The sequence below is a fragment of the Pelodiscus sinensis genome, chromosome 1 (assembly GCF_049634645.1).
Source record: "Pelodiscus sinensis isolate JC-2024 chromosome 1, ASM4963464v1, whole genome shotgun sequence".
Taxonomy (NCBI): Eukaryota; Metazoa; Chordata; order Testudines; family Trionychidae; genus Pelodiscus; species Pelodiscus sinensis.
In genome coordinates this window covers 248,942,083-248,955,732 of record NC_134711.1, presented here as the reverse complement: position 1 = coordinate 248,955,732, position 13,650 = coordinate 248,942,083, and the positions used below count along the sequence as shown (strand labels likewise).

General features: G+C 41.4%; 1 protein-coding gene across 1 annotated transcript in view; it reads left to right on the top strand.

Annotated features, from left to right (window-relative positions):
• The window catches only part of UBAC2 (UBA domain containing 2), a 168,331-nt gene that overhangs the window by 52,410 nt on the left and 102,271 nt on the right, over positions 1 to 13,650 (top strand). The window lies entirely within an intron of this gene.

Genomic DNA, 13,650 nt, shown 5'->3' with positions numbered 1-13,650 from the left:
AGTTTTAAACTTGCTACCCATTAACTTCATTTGGTGTCCTCTAGTTCTTCTATTATGGGAACTAATAAATAACTTTTCTTTATTCGCCCTCTCCATACCATTCTTGATTTTATATACCTCTATCATATTGCTCCTTAGTCTCCTCTTTTCTAAACTGAAAAGTCCCAGTCATTTTAACCTCTCTTCGTATGGGACCCGTTCCAAACCCCTAATCATTAGTTGCCCTTTTCTGAACCCTTTCCAAGGCCAAAATATCTTTTTTGAGGTGAGGAGACCACATCTGTACACAGTATTCAAGATGTGGGCGTACCATAGTTTTATACAGGGGCAGTAAGATATTCTGTGTCGGTAGAATATATTTGCTAGCTCTGTCTCTGATGGATTGTGTTATGGTAACCCCAAATCCGTTGGAACAGTCGCTATGCCTAACACACTAAGTGGATTATAACCTAAACTTTTAAATAACACTAGTTACTCAATTTGTGCAGGGCATTTGGCATTAAATAGGCTGAGAACTACTGCTGCATAGCCTTATCTCTAGATGTAGAGAAAACCTTTGATTAACAATAAAAATCAGGTCTGAACTAGTATCCCTGAATTGGGTTCAATGTATTATACTATTGTCACCTCAGTTCACTATTGACAAATGGAATTATTTCTCTTTCTTTTCATCTAGAAAGAGGGACATGACAGAGCTGTCCACTGTATCAACTGCTGCCTGTCAATCTGTCAAGTAGTGTAGACATGCCCTTATCTTCCATTTAATTCCAGACATGTATAGTGACATGTAAGCATGGAAGATGACTGTGACAGCAGTATTAGCACACCAGTAACTCTATAGATGCTTTATAAACTTTAATACTTTCTCTTCTTAAAACTGTACACAGGGCATCTAGCGAGTCAAGTATATACACAGGGTTTGCTGGGCTGGTACTACATGAACTGAGGCCTGCATGCCACTGTCTTCACTGCAGTTGTCACCCTCTTTAGCTAGCTGAATTCATGCAAGCTCATGTGAATTAGCCTGTGCAGAGCTTTTATTGTGTAGACATACCTTTAAATTTTTAGAGAGGCCATTGTGTTTACCTAGTCAAGCTTCCAACATAGCACAGCAAAGAAAAAAGGGTCCCTAATCTTACTAGTTGCAACTGCACCTTTTCTCAGACGGTACTGTGAGCACTGGTGTCTTACTGCAACTAATTTCTGGACCAATACATAGTGAGAGTCAGTAGAGTCAGCAGGAGTGTATGAAGAGGAATAATGGTTGTAGCATTCTGTTGAACGTAATACAGAAATTGGCAGGTTATTTTAAAGAGATGTCAGGGTTGATTTAGTCCCTGTGGCAATTCTCACTTTAACGGGGCAAAATTAAGGTTATATGGAAGTGCGGTGTGGGAGATATTACCTTAAATTTATATTTTCTAGTTTTCAGAAGTTTAAGTTTAGGGTGCATTTCAAATGCTACGAGGATATAAGGCACAGCCAGTCAGTCTTGAATCTGCATAACATTTTTGAGCAGTGAATATTCATATGTGATTCAGTAAATTAAATCCACATTTTAAAATTAAAAACAAAAAGATGGATTATTTATTACATTGCTGAGAAGAAGGTTAACTGACTTTAATAATTTGCAGCTAATATGTGCACTCAGTTTAGTGACAAAGTGTATTTAGTAAAACACAGCATATATGTTGAAGTGTATTTCATTTAGGTCAGTGAAAACTTTTCTCTTGCAGTGAAAGCATATTTAGAGTAATGATCACACGAATGCTGCCACCTGTTGTCTGTTACACAATATAACAGATCAGTGAAGGAAAGATGCAGTTCTAAACTTTCTAAAGGCTGAAAAATCTCTGTTATCCCCCATTATGCACCTTTCCAGTTAAACAGTTGTGCGGTGCTGCATATTGCAAAGAGTGAAGAGAATTTCAATCTATCACAGGGAATTAAGTTATGTCATGAAGTGTGTGAGGTTTGATTGCCAATATTACAGAATTACAAATATTGTTAAATGTTTTAAGATCATTGATTTCAAATTAAAACCACACTGGGTTGTTGTCTTCTTTAGAATAAAAAAGTTCCAAATAGTCTATAGCTATATATTATAAATAGAAATATTAATGTTCTTATAGTCTGAATTTAATTTTTAGTCTTTCATTTCATAGTCTTTGTTCTTATATTATGTGATAAAACTTAAAAGCATAGTGATCACTGTTACAAACTGGGGCATGATCTAGACTAACATGTTTCACTCCTGCCTTTTACAATGCCTTGCTGATGTAGCCTCCAACCTGGACTGCTCACAAATAGCCTCCAGCATATAAGTCCCTCCCAGCAAATATGCTGCAGCCAGCCAGCCATTCTTGTGCTCTTACAAGCCTTAGGCCAGGTCTAAACTAGACCTGGCATCTCAGCTTAAGATACGCAATACCAACTACATAGAATATGTAGCTGGAGTTGGCTTCTTTTAAGCTGAGCTTGATGGTATTCCCACAATGGGAGGTTGACAGGAGAAAACAGTCCAGTGGGTTTCCCTTACTCATTGCAAAAGCAGGAGTACTGGATGCTGGTGGAGGCATCCTCTGAGTTTGATTTAGCGAGTCTTAACTAGACTCGCTAAATCAAACTCTGGAAGATCGATGCTGGCAACGTCGCTCTTCCATGTAGTGAAAGAAAAGGCCTGAGTTATGCTACAGGGTGATCACAATAACCCAGATCTTCACCCAGAAGTGTAAGTATTTTTAATACACAGCCCTCTCCTGGACACTACAACTACATTAAGTCCATTATATCTTTTCGGGAATTATTTGTGAGGTTATTATCTTAAATAGTCATCTAGACATTTCAGCTACAACACAGTGGATTAGATAAAATAATAAAACAATAATTACAGGTTGGATGTTTCTAGTCTGGCACCCTTGGGATCCGACGGGTCCTGAATGAAAGGATTTTCTGGACCAACGGAGGTTCCTCCCCTAATGACCAGTCCTGCTCTGCTTCCTCCAGGCTAGGGCTCTGTGGCTGCTGCTGTGGTTGGAGTTCCCCGTCTACAGAGCTCCAACCTTGTTCTGGCCCCAGCAGTGGCCAGGGAGTTCTGGACCAGTGGCAGCCAGGTGGCTGCAGAGCTTTGGCCCCAGCTGTGGAGCTCGGGAGCTCTGCAGCTGCCTAGATCTGTGGGGGGGGGGGGGTGGCCAGAGCTCAACAACTGGGGCTAGGGCAGAGCTCCCTGGTTGCTGGTGGGGCTGGAGCTCCCCAGCTGCTGGGGCCAGAATGAGGCCGGGAGCTGTATGGTTAGGACCAGAGCTCCCTGGCTACAGTTGGGCTGGTGCATATAAAAAATGATTGCAAGATAAATAAAATACAACTATATGAAACTATGTTGGACTCAAAGCAAAGTTTTCTCAGTACATGCTCTACTGATCAAGTTCTTTAGGTCAGGACTCCTTTTCCAGAGTTCAACAGCTACTTCCTTTGTCTTTTTCAGGTGCAGAGACTGCAGTGGGGAGGCAGGCTGAGTCTCCTGGGGTATCTGGCTCTTTTTTTATAGTCCTGTCCTCTCTTTGAGAAGCATTTTTCAGTGGGAGCAAAGTGACAGGCAGCCTGTGTGGAAATTCCCTGCTGTTTCTTTGCTAAGATGTAGATTTTTTTTCTTCATCTTTTTTTGCCAAATAATGGCCATTTAGCAAGTAATGGTTAATCAGCTTTGTTTACACCTGGCTAAGACATCAGGTTTCCCTTTTTCTGGGTTTGGCTACTCCCCAGACTTACCTGGAAAACACACTTGTAGTCATGAACTCAGTTTATGTTTATAACTTCACATATAATGTTTCTACGTGCATTTTACTATTATATTGTTCAGTAAATTGTGAATTTTTAAATATCTGACAAAGTAAACCTTGTTCAAACATTATTACCATAGTTTGTAGTTATGAACATGGATATATTCTGTCTCAGTCACTTTTTCACTGTACCTCAGATAAGTCCCTTCTAATTGTTTACCTTTTCAAATGTAATAATCCACTTTTTGAAAACTCATCATGTGGAACATGCACTGTACTTGTATCCAGTCTTTAATGTAGCTCTGTCAAGGTGATGCAAACAAAATTGGACATAGTACAGTGGCAACTCTTATTTTGACTTTTTTTTTCTTTTGACCAAAACTTTGTAATAAATTGACTCACTGAAAGAGGAAACCCTTCCACATCTAATAAGTCTTTTCACTTTGGGGAATAAGGAGGAACTTCTCTTTTTCTTGTACTGTTACTGTGGATTTCTAGAAGGCTGTATTTTCAGTCCAGCTAGGAGTTAGATGTAAGGATAGTAGCTTTTTTTGCTATTAGTAGGGATTATTCCTTCCTTTTCCTCTGTGGGGAAGTAGCAACCTTGTTTGTTCTTCATGCATAGCCAGAGCAGAGGAAAATGGGGAGGTGTAATCCCCTTGGACTGCAGAAGGAAATCCTGCCATTCACTTTAAAAGGCTGGGACAAACTTTTCAGAAAAAATAATAGTTTAAACTTTTTTTAAACTCGTATTAATATTGATGGTGACTTTTATCTTATGTTTGAAGAGTATTAGCATAATTAAAATAAATGCCCCATGCTGAAGTCAAGAATTACATCATGCTGACAAGTTTCTCTCTGTGATCACTGGGATCTATCTACCCTCTTTGTTTGGAATTCGATATCTTTGCATGAAGCAGGAAAATTTTTTCTCTCATTTTATGGGCCTCCCAGATTGAGCTTTTTAAATTTCTCATGACTGAATTCCTTGCCACTACACCTTCCCTCTTCTAAATTATATAATACTACTTAGAAATGTTTACAAAGTGGTTAATGAGGCATCTGTGTAACTGTTAAAAATCTTGGGGTTACACACTGGACTCTGAAATATAAAGCTTATACTATAGAGCCCTCAGCGCAGGGTGTCAGCTGGCTCCCCAGGAGCAGGTGCAAGCTGGAAGCTGGCTTTTAAGCTGACACCCAGCACGCACCAGCTCCTGCTCTTGGGGAGATAACTCCTGCCCTGCGCTGCTGCCTCTGGTATTGTAGCAGATCAGCTGGTATGCACCAGGAGCTGGCTTCTGGCTCCACTCCCAGGGAGCTGGCTGCCACCCCATTCTGCAAGCTCTGATGCAGAGTCACAGCACTGGGTGGCAGTTGGTTCCCTAGGAGTGGGGCCAGGAGCCGCCCTTTAACCACTACAGTAAATAGTTAACCAATAAGCATGAGCTTATTAGATTAAACAGTTACACTGTTACATCCCTAGTTCTGCTAGCTACCTGTTCTTGGGGGAGAACTCATCTGAGCAGGAATATCAGTAGTCTCCCATTCAGCTTCTGTGTTAACCATATTCTTGTAAAATAAATGTGACTGCTTTCCAGAATGTTTGGTCTTTGCTTGATTGAAACTCTGTTGGAACAAATGCAAAGCAGGGAATTGGATGACTTCATAAATAAGTTGTTGGAACAACTAACTCTGGGGCACACGAGGAGACTCTTGACTTACCTAAGTAACAGACAAAAGTTACTGCAAGAATAACTTTTAGTTGCCTAATAACAGTGAGTTCAGTGGAACTCCAAGCAAGAGCAGTTGTATGACTGGGATTTTAATGATTAGATAGCTAAAGACAGGTGATAAAGAACAAAATCATTAAGTATATGAGAAGCAGCTGGGAAAACAGTTGGTCCAGTAGCCTACCAGAAAATTTGGAACCTATCCTTCAAGTCTTTGCTGATTAGGAAGGGAGTTTGCAGACTCAGGGTATGCATAAGTAACAAGACTGTTTATTTTTTGCTTGGTTTGTTTTTATGCTCACAGTTACGTGATAAATAAAAGTAAATGCTCTTTGGGAGCCATCATTTGATTCTGACGTGAGCCTTTATGATAAAAACAGTTGGAAAAATCACTGAGATGTTTTGCAACATCCTTACTTTTCTTGTTTGAGTTTTCAGAGGAGCCAAGTGATTTCATTGCAATAGTCATGGGGAACACAGAACTGTTTGTTGCTTTAAAAAAAGTTGTAGTCATGGATTAATAAAAGGGAAGATATTTGAAGTGAGGAAACTCATTGTTCTACAAAAAGCTGTTAATTTTCCATTGTAAATATGACAGTAAATATAAAACAAAACCCACACTGTATAAAATCAACTTTGAGTAACAACACTTCGTAGAGTTGTCACGTTACTGGATTTTGAGGGGAGCAGCCATATGACAGCTGCACCCTGGGGGGGGGGGGGTGTTTCCCCCAAAAGTTGGTCCAAAGGGGGCCAAGTGAGGTGTCAAACAAAAGCTTACTTTCTACTGATTCTGTATATGCTCTCCATATATTTTTATAATGTCTGTGGGTGGAGTTATGAATATGTACTCTGTATGGAGACTGGAAATTTCTCTGTATGTGATTGAGTAATGGACCAGGAACGTTTGCCCATGGACATGCTAATGAGCAAAGTTCCAGGGAACAATGGACTTCAAAGACGCCACTGGCCATATGACTCCCTTCAGCTTGGAAGAAGCCAGGAGGGAGTATAAATATGCCATGTGGCCGACTCCATCTTGGTGCTCAGCTTAGCCCTTCATCCCAGAGGTAGCAGTGCAGGAATTGAAGAGCCGGAAAGAACTGTGGACCCATCCTGATGTAAGATGTTCACCAAAGACTTTTAAGCCATCAGTTATAACATCTCTGCTGCAAGCCTGCATTGAGAACTGGGAGATATGATGCATGTAATGTATGATACTTTAACAACCTTACTCTCATGCTTTTCTATTTTGTGGTAATAAACTTTTAGATTCTAAAGGATTGGCTCAGCGTGATCTTGTGGGTAAGGTCCAGAGGGTAAATTGACCTGGGATCTATGGCTGGCTTCTTTGAACCAGACAGAACTTATTCGGGGAAGGTGAGATTGGGTTCTAAAATCCCTCACCTGTGTATGAGGCCTGGTGCCATCTGGGGCACAGATATTGCTGGGATGTCGGAGGGGTTTTGCTCGTGAGGCTTCAGGCAGGCAGCTGAAGTGCTCTGTGGGACTGGTTTGTGGCCTGTTTGGGAAGGTCTCCAGTCTGGGGGCTGTAAGGAGCCCCGAATTTGAGCAATTTGCCCTGAGCAGACGCCCTCAGCTGTGCCCAGGCTTGGCCCGATCCATCAGAAGAGTCCAATTTTTAAATGATCTTTATGAACTGTAGAAACCAACAGTAGAAACCATCAGGGTTTTCAAGGAGATGTTCCCAAGTACCACAAAATAAAATTGGATATAATGTAGAACATAATGAGGACTGGATTGTATTAATTCAAGAGTTATGAATATATTTTTAAGAATGAAGTGATTGAGCTACCAAAAATAATGCATAAAAATATCAGACTATTTATTCCTACTATGCATTAAATAAGACACCAGTACAAAGTGAAGTTATGCAGAAGATCTGTTTAGGGTAAGCTGTGTCACTAAACAGATACACTCTTGTCTTTTGTATAATCTGACACTTTATCGTGATATATGTATTCATCCTGAATACAAATTGGGTACTTATTACTCATATAACACTCACTGATCTTCATTTTGCAGGATCATCATAGAGCTTTTTTGTAACATAATGTTTTTATCTTTCCTCGAGCCCTCCAATACAATAAGTACAGGTTGTACCCCCCTTAACCTGAGCTCTGTGGTGCATCAACATCCATGGTCTGGTAGGGGCGGAGTGGGGGAGGAGGAGCATGACTTCAGCTAGGAGCCCCATGTTGGAGGGAGGAGAGCACAGCAGGGAGTTCTGGACCTTGCTGCCTGGCTATAAACTCTCCTAGATTAATAGTTTATAGCCCTCACCACCTCAGTTTCTGTACTATATTGGCTACTGCTGAGCAAGAACAAATGAATGTCCCCCAAAGATTTCATTCCCCACAGAATAATAGATTTTGATAGAGAATCAAAGGGAAGCTTCAAGGTAGGTCAGGCTGGAATTATGCCTTTTGACCACTAGCGACTGAGGAGAGGGCAGTTGGATTGAGCAGAAGCACCCAGCCACGGAGAGGTAGAGGGCAGAGACTGTCTTCTTCACAGCATCTTGCCCATGTGGCCAGGGGAGAGGGCATGGGATATGGTAGGGACAAAGTGGGGCACACGCAGCTGCATTGGGGGTCACACAGACTGAGGTTCAGAAGGGTTAGTGGGCAGGACAGACTGGGGCAGGGGCATAGGAGCTAGTTGGATGACAGCATTGAGCCAGGGAGGGCATGGGTGGGTAGGAGGCAAGACAGGAAGGAATGGGAGTGCACGGCCACATGGGGATATAAGCTGATGTGCCGGACAGAATGGGAGATACCAGGGTTAGCCAAGGTCTGCATGGGGATAGGGGGCTCCCCAACTCCCTAACCATCCTTTGTTCCATACTTCTGTCTACACCCAACAATTCTCTAGGTTCACCCCCAGGCTCCTTCCCAGAAATTACTTCCATTTCTCTCATTTCCTTTGCCTCCCCTAGCCCTTTGAACTGTTTCTGAGGGGTGTGGAAAATACATTTCTGTATTGTAGTTTAAGTGAATTATTACTCAAAGATCTATGTTAATATGCTTAGAAAGAAATCTATTTGTCAAAAAACATTTCCTGAATCTTTTTTGTTGTCTGTGTTGTTACAGACATAGTTGTTGACAGATATTTTGAAATAATTAAACAAAAATAATTAAAACTAGTGTGATTATATTATAAAATGTTGACAAAATATTCAGAATGTTTAATATTTTAGTGAAGGATTCCTCCAGGTATAATTTGTTAGAGTAGAAAGTGCCAATCAGCTCATTATTAGAGATCTGCAAAATAAGGACAGCCATTCAGAGCAGGGAGAAGTTGGGGAAATGGAAAGGAAGAAATCTGTAGAAGAGTGAATGTCTGGAGCTAGTGAGCTTTAGTTCTTTAGGGGGCGAACTTTTGCCTTTCTGCGCCAGCGTTACTGCATTTGGCTTAGCGTCTTAATTCTTTACTTTTTTTTTTAAGTATGATCCCATAAAAGGGTCTTTTGTAGTTGGATAGTTATACTTGGTGTCCCCACTATAAATCGTCCTGGTATACATCTGTTCTGCATGAAAGTCTTCGACGCTTGTAGGAATTGATGCATTAAGTCCTCCCACTCTCCACTCTTAAGTCGCACAAAAAAACCCCAAACCAATTTGTGCAAAAACGGAAGTCAGCCACGGGGAAAAAATTTCCCACTTTAAGTTGTTTCATTATAAGTCCAAGTTTTTTTAAATGTATCTTGAGGGTGGCCTGTATATCTTGCTAATGAAAATTGCTATATCAATGCTTATGCCTTAAGATATAAATTAATCAAGAACTTCTTGAGATTAGGAAGAAAATACTCCTATGAGCAAATTGTTATACTTCGAAGCCTCTCTCATTTTTCATTGAATCATTTAATACCATTCTTTAAAGCAAATTAGCAGATTAGATGTCATGATCTGGTATGGCAAGTCTCGTTCCTAGCTATTCTGTTGTAATGATGCATGATCTCCAGCTTTTGAAGAAACAGAAGTGTTGTTATGGAAAGATGATATACAGTCTGAAGGGAAAACTGTTTCTCTACATTTATGATTTTTTTAAAAGAAATCTAGTTGAAGAAAAATCAAGGTAATGATTTTCCCTGCCTTAGCTGAAAGCAAAATACTATGGGTAAGACATCTAAAAATGTTTTAATAGATCAAGTTTTTTCTCTCCCCTTATGATAATTTTTTGAGGAAGGTGGGTTGGGGTTGGGATTGTAGAAGTGGGGAATGTGACTCCATTCTGGTAAAACTTAAACTGCTAGATTATTGTGGTGCGTAAGCAGAGAGATTTACACTGGAAGGAAAATCTATAAATCCCTTCATGACTCCAATTCTTTCATTAGATTAGGCTGAACTAATTGTTGCATGTAGTAAATCATTGACAGCAGTTTATCACAATAATTATTTCTGTCATACTCACCTTTTTTGTAACTAAAATGTGTATGGTCAAGGAAACCGTGTGACATTTGGGTTTTTGATTATCATAGAATACCAGAACTGGAAAGGACGTTGGAAGGTCATCAAGTCCAATCTCTTGCACTCACAGAAGGACCAAGCACCATTTTGATCATCCCTGACAGTTGGTTATTTAACTTGATCTTAAATATCTCCAGTAATGGAGATTACTCAACATCCCCAACCAACTTATTCCAGTGCTTAACCACCATGACTGTTAGGAAGGTTTCCCTAATATCCAACCTAAACCTCTCTTGCTGAAATTTAAGCCTATTGCTTCTTGTCCTATCAACAGAGGTTAAGGAGAATAATTTTTCTCCTACCTCCTTGCAACACCCGTTTTGGTACTTGAAAGCTACTGTGATGCCCCTCTTAGTCTTCTCCTTTCTAAACTAAACAAGCCCAATTTTTTGTCATCCCTCATAGGTCATGCATTCTAGACCTTTAATTGTTTTTGTTGCTTTTCTCTGGACCTACTTTAATTTCTCCACATCTTTCTTGAAATGTGGTGTCCAGAACTAGACACAGTACAGCAATTGACTAGGGTTGCCAGGTGTCCGGTATTGAACCAGACAGTTCGGTATTTTTGCCTCCTGTCTGGTAAAAAAAAAATTCAGAAAATATCGGACACCTAAAATGTCCAGTACTTTCTGATTTTTTTTTTCCTGGCCAGGAGGCAAAAATCCCGGGTGCTTACCAGGTTCCGCAGGGGAGCTGTGAGGCCCTGCGCAGGGAGGCAAGATTTTTTTGGTGGGGTTTTTTGTTGTTGTGGTTTTTTTTTTTTTTTTGCCTAACAACTCTCGGGATCCCTTTTTTTTTGTTTGGTATTTTTTCTGAAACCATCTGGCAACCCTAGGTGAGGCCTAATCAGAGCAGTAGATCGGAAGAATTACTTCTTGTGTCTTGCTTACAGCGCTTCTGTTGAAGGGGAAAGGAGAAGCAGGAGCCATGCATACAGCAGCAGGAGCTCCCTCTTAAGCAGGCCCATCAAAAACCACAAAGTAAAATACTACTAGAATTCCTGAATTGTTTGTTTCATCTTTTGTTTGGGGTGTCAAAATCATACCTTACGTTATGTTGTGTGCTATCCTCTTTCTTGTTCCAAACAGGCATTGGAAACTGTTTCCTTTCAGCCACTTCTTTTCCAGACAACTTTGTGGGTCTGTCTGCTACTCTCTGATGCCTCCTGTGACTTTGGGGGTCTAAAGCCTGCCTGAATCCTGCTCCCCCTTCCAAATTCCTCAATGGTAAGGTTCTAAACAAACACACTATTACAGTAAACAAGTGGAAAGGGTTCTCTATGTTCCTCCAGGGTAATTTGTAATGTGGCTTGCTGCCATTCCCCCATATTTTCTCCTCCAAAATGTCCTCTGTTTGACCTCTGTTACTGTGAAGTCAATGAAGGTTCAGCCAGCAGCAATGGACCAGTAGACTGAGAAAAAGATAGTAACTCATAACCACCACTTGCAAAGGAGAAAGGCTGATTAGGATTTTGTAGGGATGATGTGAAAATAAGTCATAGAATATTTTTCAAGTAAATATGTTTACAACTGAGGAGGTGCATTTGTTTCCTGTTCTTGTCTGCTGTTGGGAAGTGTTATGAAAGATTTTTAGAATGGGATTTTTCTGGTGTTCTGAGAAACAATTTCAAAACACAGACTGTCTCATTGCTGTTGTAACCTTAGCATCTCTCATAAAGCTCATAAGTTATCCAATAAAGGCACCCCTGAACCCAGATAATAAATAAGTTTAAAAGAATTACACTAATATGTTTATACCTGTAACACAAATGTTATTAACTCTTGTAGACTTATAATTCTGATTACTGATTACTTGATTATATACTCAATAATAGTTAAGAGCAATTAAAATGGGATTTCATAAAATATCTACCATGCCAATACATTTATATGGCTTTATCTTTTCTCATTTATATTGTTTATAAACCTAGAATTACTCTTGATTCTCACCAGTGTGAGAGGAATATCTAGATTTTAGTCTATTGCATAGTAAAGTTTTCAGGTGGCAACATGCAATGGAAATTACAGTGAAGGATGTCGATTTCTCATAATATTAATTCTTTCTGCAGCATTTGATAATAGATATAGTATAGGTTGAATCCCCTAAATCCGAGACTCTCTGATCCAGCAACATCCATGGTCAGGCAGGATCAAGGATTTTGCTAGACCAAAGAGCCCCAGCTCCCAAGAGTGAGAGTCAGATGGGAGTCCAGCAGCTGGAAGCCCCACCATCGGGAACAGCAAGTCCCATCCTGGGGAGCCACAGCCAGGAGGGGAAGCAGCTGGGCAGCCAGGGAGCCTCATCTCCAGGTGCTCAGCAGCAGGGCAGCTGGCGGGGGCTCCAGCCCAGCAGGGGGTGGCAGCGGTGCAACAGCCACGAAGCCCTGTCCCTGTGGAGCCCCAGCAGACTGAGGCAGAAGTGGGGCTGCAGCGGTGGGGCTGGGGAGCCCCAGAAAACCTCAACCAGCTGGCAACAGTGTGATGGAGTGGGTCTGGAGTGGATCCAGCTGGAGGGGCCGTATCTTGGGAGTTTGATGGCAGGAGTTTCGAAGGTGCCGGATCAGGGAGATCCAACCTGCATATTGTTCTGCTTTGGAGATATATCAAGGTTTAATAAGATTACTAAGAGAACTGGGAAAGATCCTTTTGTCTTTAACATGCCGCTTGCCAGACACTATTTGATCACTTACCTTATTCTTTGTCTAGAGTGAAGCTATTAGGAGAGGTCCTGAGACATGGTTTCAACTGTCAGCTATATGCACATGACACCAGACTTCACATCTCACTTGCACTGTTGATAGCAGTGTTACATAACTATTTAGGTGCCTGGCCAAGATTAGCAAGTGGATGAAAGGCAGCTGGCTGAAGCTAAACCAAGTCAAGACAGAGATGATTTTAATGGAATGAGGGAAACCTTTTGAAGAACCAGTAAACGGGGTAGCATCTTGCATTTTTGAAGGACTCTGCCCTCAGATTGCCAAATAATTTTGTAATAAGGGAATTTTCTTGGGCTCCTCATGCTTTTTGGACTACGGATGTAAAATCATATTTAAATTGATTAACTGGTTTTATATGAAATTTAACTGGTTAACCAATTAAAAGGAGGGTGGGGGGGGGGAGGAAGGGAGGGCATACCAGACCAACTGCTTCAGCCCCCACTAGTTGACCAGAACTGATAATCATCACCTATTAAGTGTGATGCTTACCAGTTAACTTTTCACATCCCTATTCTGAACTTAGGCAAAATTAAGTTTGCCATCTGTGTCTGATTTATACCCCTTGCTTTCATTTACTGACCTAGCAAGTGATCCATGCCTTTGCAGCTTTCAGACTTGATTACAGGTTGGACCCTCCTTTGTCCATCACCATCCTGACTGAGGGAATTTGCCGGATCAGGGGAGGTCTCCTGCTACCAGCCTCCTAGGATGCTCCCCCTCCTTGCAGCTGGCTCCGCTCTGGCCCCATTGCTACTGGGATCCAGCCTGCAGGACTTGGACTTGGGCTCCAGCATGCTGGGACTCCCCTGGGACAGAGCTCCCCAACCGCGGAGGTCCTACTCCCCTCCCCCACTGGACCAAGCATCCCTGGGATCAGCTGCCCCACTACTGCCATCCTCCGCTGGAGATTCCTGGGGACAGCGTTTGCTGGC